Genomic DNA, 13,535 nt, shown 5'->3' on the forward strand with positions numbered 1-13,535 from the left:
TCCATATCTTATTTCCATTACTTACAGTCAAAAGCCTAAAAACTTTAAGCCACTATTTCCCTATTTCAAAAGCATAGTTCGACAAATGGATAAGATTAATTTATATTTTCTAAGCTTTGTGAATTTGTCACTAAACAATCTGAATCTCTTAAAATTGTTAAGTATTTATTTGAACTTATATGAGGTTATTGTTATTAGTCATGACACAGGCCCTTAAAACACAGATTACCAGACCATCAAGCAAAGTAAGTTTATTTATTAAGAAGTCTCAGAGTAAACAAAAAACTGTAGCATTCGTGGTTTGGTATTTCAATAAAATATGCAAAGTCCCTACGGTTATACCAGAGATGTTCTTTAAAAATTAGAGCAACCTAGTTTTTATAAGAATCTCCTCATTTCACCCACTGATTTAAATAAAGATCTCTGAGAGGATTTATGATCATTTGGTTATTATTCAAGGGGCAGGGACATTTCTGACTGACCATCTCTGATGTGACTTCGCACTCTCAGAAAGGAGCGTAGGCCCTCGAGGAGGACAGCAAACTGGAATGGCCAGGTGACAGGAATAACATGCAAGAAGCTCTGAGCACCTCAGCACCAGGTCCTGCAGGTCACCGGCGAAGACTCTATCAATTAGCTAACAATCTCTCAACAGACACACGCTCCCTAGGGCTGCTGCTGAACCTCTGTTAAATCCTCCTATTAAAGGAAGATACTCAGGCTTGACTTCTCTATTTGGTAAATCTGTATTTTCTTATTGCTTTTCATTAGATGGGGCATTCCAGTAGCGACAGTCCTGGCAAGAAAAAGCTCAAGTCGTCACAGTTCTCCGAGTTTCTCTTTCTATACAGTTGGCCTTTCCTACACACCCTCACTCAAAGGGGGAAACTCAATTTTCCCTTCCCTTGTGCAGCTGCTATTGTCATTAGCACCAGGGAAGAGGATATTTTTACATTCTCATACGTGTATGACTCAGTTTCCATGTCTACAAAAATAAGGAAGTTGAATTAAATGATCTAAGTTCCTTTCCAATTTTTTGCTGGTTTTTTCTGAAGTCAGAGCTGCAAAACAACTTAAATTAGCCCTCTTGTGCGCCTAAGGAAATTTGTTTTAGGTATTTCTGTTCCCTGATGAACATCTTTATCTGTTCCCCCCCACACAAAAAAATTAAATTAACAAAAACAAACGAAATGATCTAAAAAAAAACACAGAAAGCTCTGAAGTCGCTCACCATAAGCACCCTGCCTCTGGTTTACACCTCTAGCACATTATTCCTTCTGCCAGGACTGCCCTTCCTCCTGATGAAGGCTCACCTGTAATTTAACCCTCACCTTCAATGTTTCCTCTACCACCTTCCTAGATTGCCCCCAACACACACCTGACCCTCCCAGTCTAAGTGGGCCCCCATGCCTGTCAATACTGCCCCCTGCTGCACTGAGGTAAACCGGTAAATTCCTCCTAGGTGAGGTCTCTCTCCCACTACACTGAGACTTGCCCAATCATCTTTGTGTGCCCAGCGTGCCTGGTACTTAGGAGATGCTCAATATCTGGTGGATCAAAAACCGAGTTCTCGGGGCCAGCCCAGTGATGTAGTGGTTAAGTCTGCGCACTCTGCTTCGGTGGCCTGGGGTTCACAGGTTCAGATCCCGGGTGCGGACATATGCACCACTTATCAAGTCACGCTGTGGCAGGCGTCCCACATATAAAGTGGAGGAAGATGGGCATGGATATTAGCCCAGGGCCAATCTTCCTCAACAAAAAGAAGAGGACTGGCAACAGATGCTAGCTCAGGGCTAGTCTTCCTCACCAAAAAAAAAAGAATACAACCCAGGTTCTCCATTTGGGTTGGGAGGACTCAAGAGAACGAGTGGTAACTGGTGAACTTTGAAAAGTTAATTCACATATCTGATGACGTTCCTGAACTACAAAGCAACAAGAAATGCTACGAAGTAATTTGCAAGCTCTCATTTTTTTTTTTATGTATATAGTTATTTCTGAAAGAAAGTCCTCTCCCACCATAACTCCACCCCCAATGGTATCTGGGGATTTCACCGGCCTTAGAGAGATCTACCAATTTACACAGACTCCAGTTCCTTCTACCTGCAAAGGTAGCCTTGGAGACATCAGAGCTACTTCATCTCTTAATGGCTGAAGGCCAAATTTTGGAACTAACATACATGTCCCTGTTCTGAATTACTTGTCCAAATAAAACTGTGTTTAGAGATGTACTCTTACTATTTCTATTTCCACAGCATCTACTAGTATATCGCACACACTCAAACAGATCTTGTATAACTTGCAAGGTCACTTAACTAGCCCACGGCAGGGCTGAGACTGGGAGTCCAGCAGTCTGCCTTCAGAGTCCACACTCTGAGCTGCTACACTTGGCTGCTCCATCTGTGGATTTGAGTGGTGAAGACCTTCAAATATGGTGTGAAATACTGAAATCTATATCAGTGACAGAATTATGGGTCAGACAGCTCATTAAAGAGAGAGAAATGCATAGGCAACTACAGCACGAGTCCTAAAACAAAGACCTGGGAGGAAATGTACAACAAAAGCAGTTATTATCTACCCAAAAGAATTGAAAGCAGGGACTTGAATAGATATTTGCACACCCATGTTCATAGCAGCATTATTCACAACAGTCAAAAGGTGGAAGCAACCCAAGTGTCCACTGATGGATGAATGGATACACGAAATGTGGTACATCCACACAAGGGAATATTATTCAGCCTTAAAAAGGAATGAAATTCTGATTTAATCTACAACAGGAATGAACTTTGAAGACATTAGGCTAAGTGAAATAAGCCAGACACAAAAGGACAAATACTATATGATCCCACTCATATGAGGTACCTGAAATAAGTCAAATTCATAGAAATGAAAAGTAGAATGGTTGTTGCCAGGAGCTGGGGGAGGTAGAGGACAGGGAGTTAGTGTTCAACGGGCACAGAGTTTCAGAATGGGATAATAAAAAAAGTTTTGGAGATGGATAGTGGTGATGATTGCACAACAATGTGAATGTACTTAATACCACTGAACTTTACACTTAAAAATGGTTAAAGTGGTAAATTTTATGTTATGTATATTTTACCAAAACTTTTTTTAAAAGTAGTTATATACCAACTACAGTGTGGGAGAGGAGAAAATACATTCCACTTGAAGTTTGGGGTCAGCCGTCAGGAAGCGAATGACCTTGGTTAAGTTACTTATCTTGGCCTCGGTCTGATCCACAAAATACACAGGACATCCATATCCTCAAGGCTACTATGAAGATTAAATGAGAAAACATTGTAATACCTGGCTCTGAGTAAGTACTTAACTGCTTTTTGAATATCACTCTGCTACTCTAGAAAGTCTTGAGATAGAAATTGGGCTGGGAGGCAAACCCAAGCTAAGGCAGGATGAGCTGCCAGTCCTTCAAGATGGAAGAAAGAAGGTAAGGGATCTCTTTCTTCGCTCAGACTCAGTCCCCCACAGCTGAGGTGACACCTGTCCCGAGCACCACATCAGGAAGGAAGAGGACTGGCCTCTGGACCTGGTTCAGAAGTCACTTCATCCCACTGGGCCTCAATTCTCCACCCGAAGAACAGGGCCAGTATTTGCCCAGCCTCTCTCACAGGGTAACTGGGGAGGAACAAATGGGAACATATGTACCAAAGGCTCTGAGAGCGTCAGAGAGCATTTGCAATACAGAAACAGGGGTAGCAGTGTTATCACCATCAACAGAGGCCCTGTAGACCCTTCTTTCTTCTCCATCACCCAAAAAGACATGCCACTCGCCTTCAGAGCTATTACCAACGGGCACTTCAGGACCCGCCCTAACTCTCCCCCGCAGCTCCTGAGCTTCCTCTAACAGAAAGGGTCTTGCATTCTCTCCTCTGCTGTGTCAGGGTATGAAGCCTTAGGGAACCAGCATCAGGAAGCTGCCACCTCCCCAGCCAAGATTTGGGCACTACAGCACTTGAACAGGATCCACCCCTCCCGGAGAGGGCAGCATGCTGCCGGACATTGCTCACCGAGTCACCCCCAGAAGTGCAGGCATCCCCACTCTTCCCTCAGTACTAGGCCTCTCACCCCAGCAGAACCGCCTCCATCCCCTGAAATGACTAATCCCATCCCCACCCCACCCCCAAGCCCTGGAGAACACCAGCAAACTCTTCAAGACACTCCACTTCTTCTAAGAAGGTTCCTCTACCTTCTGGCTTCCCCTAAGACCCAGGGGTACCCTGGGGGCACCACATTTTTACTCATGCCATACCTCAAGGCCAGGAGGAGATAAGCGTCCTTCCTCCCCTCCCACTGTCACTTCCAATTTAGTACTTCCCTCAGTCCAATAATCTCCTCCTTCCTCTTACAAAAGCCCTGTATCTTTAAGGCTTGGGTAATACCCTTTCCCCTACCTTGCTGCTATCATCTACGGACCTCCTCATCACTTCCTTCATTTATTGATGGTATTTCCTTCTGGTTCACAGACTTCCTTTCTATCCCAACTTCTGTCATGCTCCTCAGTGACTTCTATGTTCATATGGATGATCTATCCAAGAGCTTGGCCTCTCTCAAGTCCTTGACCTTCTCTTCTCCAAAAACTTTTTCCCTCATTCTACCTAACCCTGCTATAGTCATACCCTGAACTTCCTCGTCATCAGAAACAGTTATCTCCTCTAGCCTTCCAGCCTCTTCCTCCATCCTTCTAGTTCACTTGCTCAAACACCTTCCTACTGCAATGCTCTGCCTTCTGACACTTGCAAGCACAGGCCTTAAGCATTTTCTATCTGTGCACCAACCCCCTCTGGGCTCCACTCCCTCCTTCACCTGCTTAGTTCCCACAGGCCCACATTATAAAAGCCCTCTTGCAAGTGCAGTCACCTCCCTTGCTCCTTTCACCATTCTTTTCAGCACCTGCACCTGGCAAGCAAATGTTGCTGGAGAGGGAAAGAAAATCATGCAAGCAGCTTTATGAAACATCACATTCAATGACCACAAACCAGGAATGGGCGTTCACTCTACACTTCCTAGAAATCTCACTGTGATCCTCGCCACGCCCTCCCTTATGCTCACTCTCAACAGATGACCTTACCTCATTTCCCAAACAGAAGCCATCAAGCACAGACTCGCTCATTGCTCCTCCACCAAACCCACCAACCCACCAGCATCCATGGCCATCTCCTCCTTGAATCCAGCTACATGCAGAGCATGCTCCTGTTCTTAGCAGAGGCCAAGCCCTCCACACAGGCTTTGGACTCCACGCCACCCACAACCCCCTGCCCAAGAACGTCATTCCAAGAATGTTATTTGCTTTTTCCTGCATCATTAATGAGTCTTTACCTCTCTACAGAATCATCCCCAACAGCATACAGACATGTTCTATTTAATCTTCATCCTAAACACACACACCCCTTTGATCCCTATGTCTCTCTAGCTAGTGACACAATTTCTCTAGAGCCCCGGTTATCTACACCAGTGCTTCTCAAACTTTAATGTAGATACAAATTACCTAGGAATCTTGTTAAAATGCACATTCTGATTCAGTAGGTCTGGGTGGAGCCCAAGATTCTGTACAGCCAACCTACTCTCACATAATGCTCCTGGCTCAGGGACCCCACTCTGAGTAGCAAGGCCCTGGCGTTCCTTCCCTCACTACTTCATTTATGAAATCATTCTCATCTGGCTTCCTCCCGCAGCATAACTCCATGGAAACTGGTCTTGTCAAGGTCACCAATAAACTCCATGTTGCAAATTCCAGTAAAAAGTTCTCTCTTTCTCCTCTCCCATGCCCTCCTCCTTTTAAAAACGAGCATGTAGCAACTGCGATAAAACTTTGCCTGGAAAGAAGGCCCCTAGCAGCCAACGCAAAGGGCCCTCCTGGCATCTCCCTCCAGATACGGTCCCCCCTGGCCTCCCAGCACCACATGCTCCCACGGTGCTTGTTGTTTCTCTGGCAGCTCTTTCTCCGTGGCATTTGCCAGCTCTTCCTCCTTCACCTGGCTTCTCAATGTTGGTCCTCCTCAGAGCTCAGTCTTACACCCTTCTCACCTCTACACTCACTCCCTCATCCATTCCAGCAGCTTTAGATGCAGCCAGGTCACTCTCCTGCCCTCCAGACTCAGATCCCTCTACCTAATTGCCACTTCTCCCCACCTGGGTGTCTTGCAAGACTCTCAAACTTAACATTCCCAAAACAGAACTCCTGATTCGCCCCCACTTAAAATCTGCTCCTTCTCCACTATCGCCCATCTAGTAGTTACTAAAGTAACTAGTCGTGGGGGCCGGCCCGGTGGCCCAAGCGATTAAGTGCACGTGCTCCACTGCGGCGGCCCAGGGTTCGCCGGTTCAGATCCCGGGCGCGCACTGATGCACCGCTTGTCAGACCATGCGCGTCCCATAAAAAGTAGAGGAAGATGGGCACGGATGTTAGCCCTGGGCCAGTCTTCCTCAGCAAAAAGAGGAGGATTGGCAGATGTTAGCTCAGGGCCGATCTTCCTCACAAAAATAAAGTAACTAGTCGTATCCCAGTCATTACTAAAGCCAAATCCTGGAAGTCATCTTTGATTCCCCTTGCCTCTCTCTGGACTCAATTCATGACCAATTCTACCGATTCCATCTCCAAAATACATTTCAAATCCATCCGCCTCTTCCATCTCCTCTGCCTCACCCTAGTCCCAGCCACCAACCACCGAACAGCCACGACCTGCTGACTTCTCATTGCCACTTTTGCCGCTCTTCAATCTATTCTCCACACAGCCCCTACTGTGAATTTTCTAAAAACGCAAGTAAAGTGTGCTTAAAGCCCTTTACCGGCTCACCGTGAACAAAATCCAAACCCTCTACTCACCACGGCCTACGAGACCCTACACCGACCTTTCCCAGCCAGCTGTCTTCTCTCAGTTCCGTGAATATGCCAAGTGAGGATCTCTTTCACATGCTCGCTTCTCTTCTCGTATTGCTTTTAGGAAGACCTGAAGCAAGAGGAAGCAAGGTATAGTCAAGAAACTGAAGAAACACCCTGTGGCTGCCTGGAGCAGAAAGAAAGAGGTGGAGTCTGGTATGAGATGAAACCAGAGGAAAGAAGGGCCAGATGGTTTAAGACCCAGCAGCTTAGGGATTTTAGACTTTGTACTGAGAGCACTGGAAAGCCACTGAAGTGTTTCAAGCAAATGGGGGACATAATTAGACTTGCATGTTGAAAAGATCATTCTAGCTATCGAGTGGAAAAACAGAGAGACCAAGAGCAGATACGGAAGATGCAGCAGGCCAGAGACAATGATGGCCTAAGGGGACAGCAGTAGACATGGGGAAGTGACTAGGTTTTAGAACTATTTGGGAGGCTGTGATACTGTAATTTATAAGAAATATATATTTGGTCATTCAGATGACCAAAATACATGTCTCATATATATTTGGTCTTTGTCTACAGTTTCTGGCTCACAGCTCCCAAAACCCTTGGAATTTCCTGAATGATACAAAGCATGGGAGCATCTTTTGTTATAATATTTGGTCTCTCCTCCTCAGTTCCTTTTTCAGGAGCCATAGAGGTGAAAATGGTGTCTTGTTGAAGCCCCTTTCTGCTAAAACTGAGTTTATGCTAATGAGATGACTTTTGGAAAGCACCTAAGGATGGGGGCTGGTTACCAGGGGAACCAACCTTGAACAGAGGATTGCACCTGATTTCTGGGGAAGGGAGAGGGGCTGGAGGGTGAATCAATCACCAAGGGCCACTGATTTAATCAATCGTGCTCATGTAATGAGGCCTCCATAAAAACCCAAAAGAAGGAGGTTCAGAGAGCTTCCAGGTTGGAGAACCAGACACTTCCATGTGCCACCGTGCTGGGCCACAAACTCGACAGGGACAGAAGCTCCTGTGCTCAGGACCTCACCTGTGCATCTCTTCATCTGGCTGCTGATTCACATCCTTTAATACCCTTTGTAATAAATCGGTAGTCTAGTGAGTAGGCGGGTTTCCTGAGCTCTGTGAGCCGCTCCAGCAAATTATTGGAACCTAAGCAGGGGGTTGTGAGAACCTCTGATTTATAGCCAGTCAGTCAGAAGCACAGGTAACAATCTGGACTTGTGACTGGTATCTGAAATCCGAGGAGGGGGTAGCTGGAACCTCCAATCTGTAGCTGGTCAGTCAGAAGCACAAGTAACAACCTGGGCTTGCAACTGGCACGTGAAGTGGAGGGTAGTCTTGTGGGACTGAGCCCTTAACTAGGGGAATCTGATGCTGTCTCCAGGTAGATAGTGTCAGAATTGAGTTGCATTGTAGGACACCCAGCTGGCGTCAAAGAATTGCTTGGTGGTGTGGGGGAAATCCCCCCCAACACACCCCATATTGGAATTGGATGTAGAATCTTTTTAGAAGTTAAAAAATGGCAGAACTTACTGAATGAACAGATATAATTTGAGATTTTAAAAAAGGCTTAATGTGCAAGCATTCAGTAGAGTAGAGGTACTACGCTGGCTAAAATTCATTCCTAATAATAAGATCAGCTAATCCACAACAAATGACTGACCACCAACCCCTTCCTGTTTTTATTGGTGGAGGGGTGTGGAAGGAAGGAGGGGGATGATGGGAGAGGTAGGATGAAAGAAAAGAAAGATGCTAGCTCATAAATTAGGGCAGCGAATGGGAAAAGGGCCAAAAACAGGAAGAAAGGAAATGCAAATTGTGCTGACTTTTCCTGTCTGCCTAATGGTGACTCTAACAACCTTCGACTGGATTCGGACGAACACAAGCGATTCTCAGAAGACTTCATTTTCTGAAGTTACAATTTAACACGACTTACGAAATCTCTTGTTATAAATATGCTTGATTCAAAGGATATTTGTTATATGAAAATATTAGAATCACAGAACTTTTAGAGATGGAAGGAAACTCAGAGGTCATTTAATCAGGCTTCAGGCTCAGAATTCCTAAACTTTTCCCTCCACCTATAGACACTTCGGAAAGATTTCATCTAGAAGCTAAAAGAATAAAGCCCTCCTATCCAGGTGCATAATTAAAATGTATTAGGGTTTCAAAAGAGAAATTAAGAATTGCTAGGCAAATAAATATTGTCCAAAGACTTAAAATAATTGCGAGAGAGGGCTAGGGTTTAGGTTCTCCAAGATTTTTTCAGCTACTTTGCCAGTGAGTTTTATTTTCAAAAATACACAGATGATTAACGCATAATTTTAAGCTGTTCATCAAGGAGACCATTTTGGCAATAATTTTCTACCAATTTGTTTTAGGGTTAAAAAAAAAAACTGAGCTGTTCCATTTGGTTTAGAGACCAGTGAGATTTAAATTTCTAATTTCCAAAGCTACTGCATATTTGGCTAATTAATTCTAGCATCTGACAATGAAGAACCAGAAGAAAGAACATAACGTTTCAAGTATAATATTAAAAGTTTCTAGAATAGCAAAAACTCCAGCTGCATTTTAATCTCCTACAGTATGTACTTTAGTAAGCATATGAAACAAAGATTTTCTCAATAATGTCCTGTCTAAACCTTAAAAAGGAGCTCCCCTCCGTAGTCCCCTCCCATACTGTACCAGGTTTGGTCTATGTGATGGTGGAAGTGACAGCATCTAGTCACTTCCAAGACTAGATACTAAGATACCACAGTTTCCACCTTGATCATCCTCTTTCTGTCTCTCTGTCTCTGTCTGTCTGTCTCTCAGACCACTTGCTCTGGGGAGCAAGTTAGCTGCCATGTTGTTAAGAGTCGTATGGAGAGGCCCACATGGTAAGGAACTGAGGCCTCCAGCCAACAACCATGTGAGTGAGCCATTTTGGAAGCAGATTCTCCAGGCCCAGTCAAGCCTTCTGAAGACCACAACCTCAGGAGAGACTCTGAGCCAGAAGCACCCAGCCAAGCTGATCCCAGATTCTCGAACTTCAGAAACGTGTGAGATAATAAATGTCTGTTGTTTTAAGATGCTAAGTTTGGGATAATTTATTACACAGCAGTGGAAAATTCATTCAAAAGACAAACAAATTTTAGAGGTAGCCAGCCACACAGGACCAAACTACTAAATTTTCTTCAACTCATACCATACACTAAGTAAAATTACATAGCTTGGAATATTTTAATTTGAATCAGATCTAACTTAATATTTTCTATGTAAATTTCCAATCTAGTGGGCCTAAAATATACTGTATATAAATTTCCCACAAAGCATTAACAAAAGCAACAACAATATACGGTCATGGATCGCATAATGACACTTCAGTCAACAACAAACCACATACAATGGTGGTCCCACAAGATTAGTACCATACAGCCTAGGTGTGTACAGTCTACACCATCTAGGTTTGCGTAAGTACACTCTATGATGTTCGCACGACAAAATCACCTAATGAAGCATTTCTCAGAACATATCCCCATCATTAAGTGACACATGACTGTATTAGCAATTATCAATTAATAGCACCTTTTTCTTCATTTAGATTTCAATTAAAAAAAAGCAAAAACTCCCAAAAGAGTCTACAACCATAAGAGACAACACTCAGGAAAATTATAAGCAGTTACTTTTTTCAGAGCAACAAAAACTTGAAATTGAGAGCTGGCTGGCATTTTGTAGTTGCTGTAATAACCACATATACCTTTCCTCTTTGACACTGAGCTTCCATATTCTCTTCAGCTCTCTTTCTGCTCTCACTCATCCAAAAATTCATACAGCTTCTTGCCTACTGGCCTACTTTTTGGAACATCTACGGATATGTACACATATACATGCCTATTTGTCTTCCTAGGTACCAAAAGAACAGAAGAGCTAAAGGAAACAGCTCATGGTCAAATCTCCAAGGCCAGATATTTATCTGGTATTGGTTAGATCAGCGAGTCTGTGCCAAGCAGACAGCCGATGCTCAATAAATGTCAGTTTCTCTCTACCTCCTTACCCACTCCACTCTCCTCCACACGATTAGGGAAGAGTTCCATTTTCTCTGGTACTCCACTCTCTTTGATTCAGACACCCCAGCAATATGTATTCACTGTAAAAAAAAAAAAAAAAATCCAAGTATCTTGCATATCTAACAGCAAGGGCTATTTGTTTAGAAGTAATCGGAGCCAAAGAAAAATGGGAGTCTTGCATATCATCCTGAGAAAAATTACACTGGAAACTTCAGAAGAGTTCACCAAGATCTCTTTCAACACTGTAGTTTTGGGTTGTTGTATTGTCTCCAAATTTAGCTTTCAAGAAAAGGTCTCCAATGATGTTTCTAACTTACATAAATTCCATGAGTGGATAAGAATTTAGTAACTGAATGCAAAGAGGTATTGTGGGAGTGGGTGATGTGGCACAAAGGATGATGTCAACTCTCTGGTTTAAAAATTTCCAGTCTCAAGCCATCTTCAGCCAAAGAAAGAACCTTGAAGAATTAACGCAAGAATTGAGAACCTTTCCACTTCTTCCACCAAGACCCATTTAGATCTCATTTAAGGCTCTAATTCTTGTTTTCCTATCTTTATGTGTCTAGGTCCCATATTCCCAAAAGATATCTAGTAACTTATACCCCCACTTTTTTCCACACAAAATCCTGGGAAAGGTTCTACTCCTCGGGCACAGGGAAATCTTGCTGAGATCTCAGATAAGAGCATCTACTGTTTCCAATGGGAAATACCATGAATAGAAAAGGAAGGAAAGACCCAGATGTGGTCAGAAGAAAGCAAACTAGCTGACACGACTAAAACCACACACGAGGGATGTGTATCCCCAGCCTTATTCCCACCCCTACCTTCATCCCACCCCCACCACCACAAAGAACACCTTAAACATTCCTTATTTCGCTTAATCCTAACAAGCAGGATACCCACTATCACCTTTTTACAGCTGTGGACTCTGCCGCACAGAGAGGTGAAAGGCCGTGCTCAAGATCACACCACTAATAATTTCAGAACCAGCATCAAACCCAGGTCTTCACAGTCTGCCCTCCTCCTCTTCCCAATAGTCAACACTACCTTTCACTGCCACCCCATTTTTCTGAGAACTTCAATATTCTAATTGTATTGCTTCAGGTTTAAGGAACATTGACTTTAACTGTTTCGAGCTTTGACATCCAAGAATCTTGTTGCTCTGCCTAGAACATGGGTCATTTACACATCTAAAAGATACACTAGCCCCTCTGATAATCAGTGCCCGCTATCCATCCCTAAAACCTAACAAAAAGAAGGAAGATTAGGAAACTAGGACAAAGCAGAAGGTTCACTGTTCTGCGAGGGTTGCAATCGAGTCACAGATAACTCTAATGAAGAAACAGCCAAGTCTCCACCATTGGCAGTCCTCAATCAGTCCACCAGACACAACTTCTCCCCAGAAGAGTCACCTGATAACAACATCCAAGTTCCAACGTTTCCAGTATTCACCCGAAAATTAGCACAGAAAGCAAACTGCTCAAACAAGCAGTCTGGACGCAGCTCCGTCCGCCACTAGCAGTTCTGAACCAAGCACGGATAACCTTATAGTACACCTACAAGAGGGCAAGAAGAGAGGTGCTGCAGCCGGGTCCAGGCAAACAGTTCAAGTCCATGGTGCTCTCTATCAGACGCCACCTTCGGTGCCAGCCCCTATCAGTAAGGAACCGGGGGGCCGGGGAGTCAAAAAAACAACTTGACGCTCATTTGCAAGGGAGCACCAAAAACAAACAATTAGACCAAACAACTTTTGGAACACGGCCCCACTTCAGTCCAAGTGCAAGTTCTTAAGGTACTAATAAGTTTTGCAACACTTATGGCCCTGACCCTGCCCACAGCCGCAACTCAGGCACTAAGGAAGTGGACCATTCTCGGGCTGGAGGCCCAAAAGGGCAGGAAGTGGAAGCAGAGGCCATTTGTGGGAAAAGGAAAGGAGCGGCAAAAAGGGGGAGGCTGGGGCGCCGCCCCCACTTCCTCAGCCCCAAGCCAGTCTGGGAGGCCTGGAGGCTTTCTCCAGAGGACCGCCCGGAGCCGAGCGGGGCCACTGCCCCGGCGTCGCCTTCCCCCAGGCTCGGGGCGCGACGTGTCCGGCCGCCGGCCACAGCACAGGGCGGCGCACCTACTTCCCCAGCCCGCGCCCCACCCCGCCCGGAGGGGGCCCTGCCAGAGCGCGGACACGCTCACCTGGGACTTGTCCCGCGTCGCCTTGGCCGTCCGCACCAGGCCCGCGGCTCTTAAACCCGCCCCGCCCTCTCCTTCTCCTCCTCGCGGGGCCGGACCCCAGCCGTCCCCTGCCGATTTGTCATTGAGCAGCCCCGGCTCCCTTCCCACCCCACGAGCGCGCCCCCGGCGTCGCCTAGGCAACCCTGCCTCCCGAGAGCGCGCCCTCTCTTCCGTTCCCGCCCTCTCCCTGGAGGCCACGCCCATCGAGAGCCTATTGGCCAATCCGAAGCGGAGCTTCCAAGCCTCGGGAGGCTGTGGACAAGGCTTCGCCAAGGAGAAGCCGTCTCACGCGGGAGGGGCGGGCTCGGCGCGCCTGCCCCACCCACCTCCACTTCCTTCTTCTTTTCCGCGGCCGGACAGGCTGCACGTGACCGCTGCTGCAGTGAAGGAGTTGGAGCGGGTCTGGGGAC

At 45.5% G+C, this 13,535-nt stretch overlaps 1 protein-coding gene across 7 annotated transcripts in view; it reads right to left on the reverse strand.

Annotated features, from left to right (window-relative positions):
• Nucleotides 1-13,224, reverse strand: part of RALB (RAS like proto-oncogene B) — a 42,708-nt gene extending 29,484 nt beyond the window's left edge. For 2 of the 7 annotated variants that reach the window (XM_087435039.1, XM_087435042.1), the window contains exons 1-2: nt 13,087-13,214; nt 6,865-6,962 (exon numbers count right to left, since the gene is read on the reverse strand). The gene's annotated coding sequence lies outside the window, so the exon portion shown is untranslated. Of the gene's footprint in view, nt 1-6,838; nt 6,963-10,889; nt 10,983-13,086 lie in introns of all 7 variants that reach the window. The other 5 variants (XM_087435037.1, XM_087435041.1, XM_087435038.1 and 2 more) reach the window with 4 other exon arrangements.
• Between the last annotated feature and the right edge of the window lie 311 nt (nt 13,225-13,535).

This window comes from Ceratotherium simum, chromosome 9 (genome assembly GCF_057802395.1).
Source record: "Ceratotherium simum simum isolate JZ-2026a chromosome 9, ASM5780239v1, whole genome shotgun sequence".
NCBI lineage: Eukaryota > Metazoa > Chordata > Mammalia > Perissodactyla > Rhinocerotidae > Ceratotherium > Ceratotherium simum.